Below are 9,275 nucleotides of genomic sequence, written 5' to 3'. Positions count from 1 at the left end.
CTAGTCAGCAACAATGATGAGTCAGCGTACAGAGAGGAGGTCCAGTACCTAGCTCAGTGGTGTGCTAATAACAACCTGGCCCTCAACACCAAAAAAACTAAGGAGATAGTGATAGAGGAAAAATAAAACAGGCACGCACAGCCCCATCCACATCAATGGAGAGGAGGTTGAGCGGGTCTGTAGTTTCAAATTCCTGGGAGTACACATATCTGAGGACCTGTCCTGGACCACCAACACCTCGACCCTGGTCAAGAAGGCCCACAAGCGTCTCTTTTTCCTGAGGAAGTTGGCCAAACTCCACCTACCCCCTCCCGTGCTAACTTTTATCGCTGTACGATTGAGAGCATCCTCACCACCTGCATCTCAGTCTGGTACGGCAACTGCACCGTTAAAGACCAGAAATCACTGCAGAGGTTAGTGAAAATAGCCCAACGCATCACCAAGACCCCATCTCCTCAATCTATGAGAAGCGGTGCTCATGGAGAGCACGGAACATCATCAAAGACGCTTCTCACCCCAACCATGGACTGTTCAGCCGCCTGCGGGGTACTCGCTCTGGGGCACTCTACCGCAGCCTCCCAGGCAGAATCAACAGGACCACGAATAGTTTCTTCCCCTCAGCTGTCAGACTTCTGAATCAAAACTCTACGTAGCCCACTGCACCTCACTGTATACCTGTGTATATAGCCATAGCTTATGTAGACTTTATTTTAATGATTATTTTTATAATTTTTTTTTATCCTCACCATTGCACATTGTGCTAAGCATTGCACTTTACTGTACAGTTTTATTTATATGTGTCTTATATTGCAACTGACTGTTGATTGTCACATCCTGGTTGGACGTACACAATCTCGTTGCACTGTCTTTTACTGTGTAATGACAATAAAGTGAATCTAATCTAATCTAATGATGGCGGGGGCACCTTGACCGGGGGAGATGGTGCGGCCCGCAGGGGTGGCATTCCCGTCGCCGTGCATGGCGGTGTGAGCGGCGCGTGGGCTGTTTTGTGTTTTCCTTCGGTCATGGCGTGCTTTATCGGGGGGGGGTGTCTTGGATGGGGATGTGGTGGGGATTGATGTGTGGGGTGTTTTGGGGGGACTGGCTGTTCCGGGGGGTTCACATGCCTTCGAGCGACATTGTACTTATTGTACTTATTTTATGCCTATTCTTAAGTCTGCATGTTTACATTGCACTACTTTTATTGTCTTTTATACCTATTCTCATGTCTGCAATTTATGCATTGTTTTTTATTCTGTCAATCTGTGTGCTGATTTTATGCCTATGTTCATTTTATACTATATATATAGTTATTAATATGTATTATTGTTATATTGTAGAAATGTGTGCATTGAAATGTCTGTGGAGTCTCGACAACGTTGAAAATGAGGGTGACCTCAATTGTCTTTTCGAGTTTAAATAAAGGTTGATGATGAGTCGTCATCATCATCCCAGGTGTTTCTCGTTTGTCATTTGTTTATTTTTACTTTCGTGTTTCCTGTTCTCTGTGTCGGTCCATTGTCTGTTGCATGGCCTATGTTCCAAGTGTTTCCCATGTTTGATGTTCTGATTAGTATTAGGTTATGTTTTTGTTATTAGTTGTTTTGTACCCTTGTTCTGTGTGAGGGCCGGCGATCCACTCCACTGGTCAAATTACTTACTCGTGAGTAGTACGTCCGTTGATAAAGAAAAGCAATGTCCACAGCCGCTCCAGTGCAACGTAAAAATATCCAAATGGTTTATTTGCGAAGTCTTTCTTTACAGAAGTGGTCCTAAATGTACTTTCCTAAATATTCCTGTCACTACTACAAATACTACTACAAGATACAAGTACTACTACAAGGTAAGAAAACTGTATTTTCCCAGTCTCCAAAATGACCGCCGACTCCACACATGAAAATTCCTTCGTAATGTGAAAGCCGTAAATCCACGTGCTGGCTCCTGGCTTCAGTCCATTGTTGAGTCCATCCGTTCAGTACTGTTCAGTCTGGTCGAAGATGCAAACCTGCCGTTCTTCTTCTTCTTCTTTTGAATTTCCGGCAGTGTAGACGCATCGTGGCGTATTACTGCCCTGAGAAAACGCCCGCTTATATAGAGACCCAAATGTTCTAGAATGTTCGGTTATGACATCATACGGTGACATCACGATGGTTCCATAACTTTCTATCATGACGTCATACTGTGGTTCTAGAATGTTTTATGTTCTAGAGAGGCCTATTACGACATCACCACAAACGTTCTAGAAGGTTCTATGTTCTAGAATGCTCTATTATGACAAATACGACGGTTCAATGACTTTATCTAAATCCAATCAATATTAAACATTCATATAATACAATAACCTAAATATATATAGCTTTGGCTCTTACATTCTGTTTTGTTACTTATGTTTATTAAAAACCCTTGGACTCTCTACCCGCCTTCATCTTGTCTGCTCCTGGGTCCTATCCCACCATATCATGACAACCCTAACCTTCAGATTACCAGACGACCTCTCTACCTCCTGAGACACTGTCTAACCTTAACCCTAACCATCTGATTACCAGATGACCTCCTCTACCTCCTGAGCCACTGTCTAACCCTAACCTTCTGATTACCAGACCTGCTCTACCTCCTGAGCTACTGTCTAACCCCAACCTTCTGATTACCAGACGACCGCTCTACCTCCTGAGACACTGTCTAACCCTAACATTCAGATTACCAGACTCTACCTCCTGAGACACTGTCTAACCCTAACCTTCTGATTACCAGACTCTACCTGTGAGTGAATCACTACCCACCTTCAAAAACACTCTCAAAGAACACCTACGGGAGACTGCAATTCAAAACTGGCCCCTACAAATGTCCTAACCCAGTTGTACAATAAAGACCAAGCATGGCTTTGTCAGTATTCCAATGTACCCAACCCCCCCCCCCCCCCCCCCTCCAATGTACAGCCCCACCCAACCCCACCCCACCTACCCAACCTCCTCCAATGTACAGTTTCTATGTCAAATGTAGGTCAGTATTCCAATGTACAGTGTGTCCCCCCCTACCCAACCCCCCCCCACCTCCAATGTACAGCCCCACCCCACCTACCCAACCTCCCCCAATGCACAGTTTCTATGTCAAATGTATATACACTCTTTTTCTGGATTTTTTTAGTATCACAAACAGTACTGTATTTGAAAATCTGGTATGTCATAAATGTATAGATGTAGCAGTACTGTCTATCTGTATGTCATGTGTGTCATATGATGAATTGAAAATGGAGGACCCTGATGGAAACAAGACGAAAGTATTTCTCAGGTCTGCATCCTCTTAACAATTGTATGTATTGAGCTGTACTGTACTGGACCCATTCTGCAATCTGTTAATAAACTTTTCAATCAATCAATCAAAACCTCCTAAGACACTGTCTAACCCTAACCTTCTGATTACCAGACTCTCTACCTGCTGTCGCCCTTCAAATAAGGTTGCAGACGATATGTTTCCATTCAGACACCTGGCTGTCAACCAGTCAATGAGCTGGAACGTTCTGTGAAAACCAGTGTGTGACGCACACACACACACACACACACACACACACACACACACGCAAACTCACACACACTCATATAGTGGTGGAAAGTAAGAAAGTATTTTTACTCAAGTACAGTACGTACAATTTAGAGGAACTTTATTTGAGTATTATAATTTTTGTTAACTTTGTACTTTTTCTTCATTACATTTATCTTATCTTACATGTATACGCACACACAGACACACGCACACACACACACACTGTGCACACACACACAGACACACTGTGCACACACACACACACAGACACACAGTGCACAGACACACATACACTGTGCACAGACACACGTACACTGTGCACACACACACACGCACACACTGTGCAACCCTCCTTGTTGACATCTGGTCAGAGGGCACCGCCCACCGCGGCTCCTCATTGGCTGGCTGTCGCCACCGCACTGTACTAGAGGCAGCGCTGCACGTTGAGCCGCTCAGAGAACAACAACAAGCCACACAGAGAACTACCTGCACGGATAAACCTTTACACACAGTCTTTCTATTTACTACTTTCATTTTTTATTGGAATGACGGGCAAGATGAAGTTGGCCAGCTTCCTGATGAAGAGCGCGGCTCTGGCCTCGGTGCCCAAACACGTCGAGCACTTCTCCAAGTTCTCCCCGTCGCCTCTGTCCATGAAGCAGTTCGTGGATTTCGGTGAGCAAGAGCATAAACAATTATAAATCCTATTGTAATTCTTAATCAAACCGTTGATCGATTATTAACACTGCGAGATACAACAGCGTCGTTGTTTTAAATGCGACTCTGCAACAGACGCCAGTGGTTCTGGAACATTGTGTTACTTGCGGCTCTGCAGATCTCCCCTATTGGCTGCACTGCAGAACTACACCCTGATGGATTGTGATCGATTGATTGAAAATGTTAACAGATTGCAGAATGGGTACAATACAGTACGGCTCAATACACACAATTGTTAAGGGGATGCAGACCAGAGAAATACTTTCGTCTTGTTTACATCAGGGTCCCCCATTTTCAATTAATCAGGACATAATATGACATACACGACATACAGATAGACAGTACTGCTACATCTATACATTTATGCACGTACCAGATCTAGCCCCTTACGTGACTGCGGCTTGCAAGCCTCGGGGCTAACCAGATCTACAAATACAGTACTGTTTGTGATTTAAAAAAAATAGTCTAAAAAAGAGAGTAGTATATATACAGTTGACGAAGAAACTGACCTGTACATTGGAGGAGTGCAAAGGTTGTGTCTTGGAATACGACAGTGATTCATTTATTACTAGTTGTATTTCTTTCCAAGTACTTATGTGTTGTACCCGATGGATACAGCAGGCTGTAGTTAAGTCACCGTTGAATGACATGAGAGTATGTTTAGTTATATATACTGTATGTAGTAATAATACTACTAATAATAAACGTTATTTGTGTAGCACCTTACATGCAAGAATCGCAGCCCAAAGTGCTTAAGAACATCAGTAAAAATAGACATAGACTGAGCACTAAATAGATAGAATGAAAGCAGTGCAGAAAGTAAGAAACATTTTTAAAAGCAACGCAGACAATCCATCAGTCAGGTTATAACGGGTTCTGTATGATGCAGGCTGTATGGTCGCTACCTGCACAGAGGACCTGTACAGTATGTGTAAACCTACTTCCCCTTTTATACATTATTATTATTATGTTATTTCAACATGACACGAATTGCACTACATCCCTACCTCATTTTTGCATTTGTACTTTAGGTTGTACTTTGTATAGTGTTTAGTCCTATTCTTTTGACTGCATGAATCACAATATCGGGGGGCTCACACAGAACCAAACATTTCACTGATGTACATGTAAGTAAAACAAAACTTGAACGACATAACAACATGACACGACATAACAATATGAAACACGATGCACCTCGCGCGGCGGACAGAACCACACTAGCTTCTTCATCAGTCACACGCTTTGTCATTAACACTCCTCATTAATAAAACACACGACGTCACGTGACGGATCCTTCCTCTAGATCACTGCTCTCTCACGTGGGAGGGGCCAGCCAATCACAGAGCAGTATTAATAGCTACTACTAATAATAATAATAATAATACATAATTTATAGAGCGCTTCTCAGTAGCCCGAAGCCGCTGAAAACTGTACGAAGCAGCCATGCGTGGCCAACCGGTTTGAGATTAATGTGAGATTTGTAGTGATTGTAATGGTACATAATTCACCCACGGAACTATTGTTAGGAACATTCTAGAACCTTAGTTCTGCCTGATGAACATGCTGGAACGTTGGTGATGATGTCATAGTTGATTGATTGATTGATGTTTTTTATTTTTGTTTCTCACATACAGATGTATTCCCAGCCCATATGGGCTTACAACAAGACACATAAACAATAAGTATATAGTATGCACCTCATGGTACCAAAGCACCTCAAAGGCACTAAAAACAAAATTACAAACATCACAAAACAAACTGGTCAGACTACTACTTGACCTGACGCCTAGAACCCACCTCACCCCTGCCCACTTTGACAACCTAGGATGGCTTAGAGTAGACGACAGAGTACAGCAACTTGCAATGGGCCTGGTCTACAAGATACACTACACCACCAAGGTACCCATGTACATGGCAAAATACTTCCCAAAGGTCAGTGAATACCACGATCACAACACCAGAGGAAGCTCAACAAATCATGTTAAACCCAGATTCGGCTCAAACGAGGGACTAAACACGTTTCACAATTATGCCACATCAATGTGGAACGCCCTACCCAAAGCTGTAAAGGAATGTGGATCACTACCCACTTTCAAAAACACTCTTAAAAAACACCTACGGGAGGCTGCCATTCGAAACTGGCAGTGGCAGCCTACCTATAAACGGATACTATTTTAAACTGTCTTTCGGCAAAAATATAATATTTTGTGTCAATTGATTAATACATGTTAATTAATTTGTTAACGCGTCGCCTCACAGCGCTCCTCTCCACCACCCTGCGAGCCGTCTCGGTGTCTCTACGTACTTTCACAGCCTCCCGAAACCCAAGTGGAACATCACCGACTCTCTGCGTAGGAGAGCGTGCGTCTCGATTTCAAGCTGCTGGGTGCGCGTACGTCACGCCACCTCCTCGTAGCACACGGATCCCGGCATGCCGGGCGCCGGCGGCTTGAAATAGACCTTACGGGTGACATGTTTTGGCTGCTTTCTAGCTAAGCCAAAAATAACCTGGAACGTCGGTTGGCGTTTTGCATTTCCAGGTCAATGACATCCGCTCATTTAAATGTAAAACTAGGCTACGGTAGTCAAACGCCGTGTGCTGTCATTTTACCTCTCACCCACATTAGATTAGATTATACTGTATTGTCAGTATACTGTATTGTCATAATACGGCACAAATACAGGACGAAAGTTCGTTTTCAAAAGGAAAAGTAGTCATGCAGAGTAACGCGCAGAATGACTGGTCGACGCGAAACCAAAACACTGTTAATCTGCAGATTTTTCTAAATGGGAAGCAAGTCAGTACAGTGCAAAACTACACCAGCAATGTTGCCAAATTCTTCAAAAGGATCGCCACATTAACATTATAACAAGCCGTCGGTAGTGTGATAGTAAAGGATTAACCTTCTGTAGTGTGGCAGTGAAAGGGTTAACCTGCTGCCGTGTGGCAGTGAAAGGGTTAACCATTTGGTAGTGCGGCGGTGAAAGGGTTAAGACCCCCCAGGGAGTCTCTGCAGGAGAAAGATTCCAGTCTATATTATTTTATAATAAAGTATAAAGACACGCCCACCCCCCCCCCCCCCCCCAGGTTCGACCAACGCCTGTGAGAAGACGTCGTTTGTCTTCCTGCGTCAGGAGCTTCCTGTCCGCATGTCCAACATCATGCAGGAGATCAACCTGCTGCCCGACCGCCTCCTCTCCACGCCCTCCGTGCAGCGGGTCAACACCTGGTGAGACCCCCTGTCTGTGTGAGACCCTCTGTCTGACCCTCTGTCTGTCTGTGTGAGACCCTCTGTCTGACCCTCTGTCTGTCTGTGTGAGACCCTCTGTCTGACCCTCTGTCTGTCTGTGTGAGACCCTCTGTCTGACCCTCTGTCTGTCTGTGTGAGACCCTCTGTCTGACCCTCTGTCTGTCTGTGTGAGACCCTCTGTCTGACCCTCTGTCTGTCTGTCTGTGTGAGACCCTCTGTCTGACCCTCTGTCTGTCTGTCTGTGTGAGACCCTCTGTCTGACCCTCTGTCTGTCTGTCTGTCTGTGTGAGACCCTCTGTCTGACCCTCTGTCTGTCTGTCTGTCTGTCTGTCTGTGTGAGACCCTCTGTCTGACCCTCTGTCTGTCTGTCTGTGTGAGACCCTCTGTCTGACCCTCTGTCTGTCTGTGTGAGACCCTCTGTCTGACCCTCTGTCTGTCTGTGTGAGACCCTCTGTCTGACCCTCTGTCTGTCTGTGTGAGACCCTCTGTCTGACCCTCTGTCTGTCTGGCTGTGAGACCCTCTGTCTGACCCTCTGTCTGTCTGTCTGTCTGTGTGAGACCCTCTGTCTGACCCTCTGTCTGTCTGTCTGTCTGTCTGTCTGTCTGTGTGAGACCCTCTGTCTGACCCTCTGTCTGTCTGTCTGTGTGAGACCCTCTGTCTGACCCTCTGTCTGTCTGTCTGTCTGTCTGTCTGTCTGTCTGTCTGTCTGTCTGTGTGAGACCCTCTGTCTGACCCTCTGTCTGTCTGTCTGTGTGAGACCCTCTGTCTGACCCTCTGTCTGTCTTTGTGAGACCCTCTGTCTGACCCTCTGTCTGTCTGTCTGTCTGTCTGTGTGAGACCCTCTGTCTGACCCTCTGTCTGTCTGTCTGTGTGAGACCCTCTGTCTGACCCTCTGTCTGTCTGTCTGTGTGAGACCCTCTGTCTGTCCCTCTGTCTGGCTGTCCCTCTGTCTGTCTGTGTGTGAGACCCTCTGTCTGTCTGGCTGTGACACCCTCTGTCTGACCCTCTGTCTGTCTGTCTGTGTCTCTCTCTCTGTCTGTCTGTCTGTCTGTCTGTCTGTCTGTCTGTCTGTGAGACCCTGTGTCTGTCTGTCTGTGAGACCCTGTGTCTGTCTATCTGTCTGTCTGTCTGTGTGAGACCCTCTGTCTGACCCTCTGTCTGTCTGTCCCTCTGTCTGTCTGTGTGTGAGACCCTCTGTCTGTCTGGGAGCAAACTAGCTGACTGCAGGTGGTTGTTATTGGATCAGGGTTGTTGTTGTTGTGTTGTGTTGTACACAGTAGTGTTGTGTCATTCTTGTGTGTGACGGAGCACAGAGGGTGAACTTTGTCCCACTTCCCTTCTCCCTCGCCCAGACATCTCTCTCTCTCGCTCTGTCTCTCTGTCTCTCTGTCTCTCTCGCTCTGTCTCTCTGTCTCTCTGTCTCTCTCTCTCTCTGTCTCTCTGTCTCTCTGTCTCTCTCTCTCTCTCTGTCTGTCTCTCTGTTTCTCTCTCTCTCTCTCTCTCTCTCTGTCTGTCTCTCTGTTTCTCTCTCTCTCTCTCTCTCTCTCTCTCTCTCTGTCTGTCTCTCTGTTTCTCTCTCGCTCTCTCTGTCTCTCTCTCTCTCTGTCTCTCTCTCTGTCTCTCTCTCGACCATGACTAGATGTAGATACAGGGACTAGATTGTGACTAGATTATTGTTCTATTATATTGTTGGAAATAAAATAATGCATTAGAGAACAGTGTTATTTTACTGTATTTATTTGTGGGCTTCTGACGGCACAGTGTTC

At 45.5% G+C, this 9,275-nt stretch overlaps 1 pseudogene across 1 annotated transcript in view; it reads left to right on the top strand.

The window, feature by feature from the left end:
• The first annotated feature begins 4,009 nt into the window (after window positions 1–4,009).
• The window catches only part of LOC311240724 (pyruvate dehydrogenase (acetyl-transferring) kinase isozyme 2, mitochondrial-like), a 14,823-nt pseudogene continuing 9,557 nt past the window's right edge, over window positions 4,010–9,275 (top strand). Inside the window, exons 1-2 of the transcript XR_014620988.1 lie at window positions 4,010–4,215; window positions 7,346–7,487. The product of XR_014620988.1 is annotated as a pyruvate dehydrogenase (acetyl-transferring) kinase isozyme 2, mitochondrial-like (transcript). The remainder of the gene's footprint in view (window positions 4,216–7,345; window positions 7,488–9,275) is intronic.

This window comes from Notolepis coatsorum (genome assembly GCF_963971535.1).
Source record: "Notolepis coatsorum genome assembly, chromosome: 14".
Taxonomy (NCBI): Eukaryota; Metazoa; Chordata; class Actinopteri; order Aulopiformes; family Paralepididae; genus Notolepis; species Notolepis coatsorum.
This window is presented reverse-complemented; position numbering and strand designations above follow the sequence as displayed.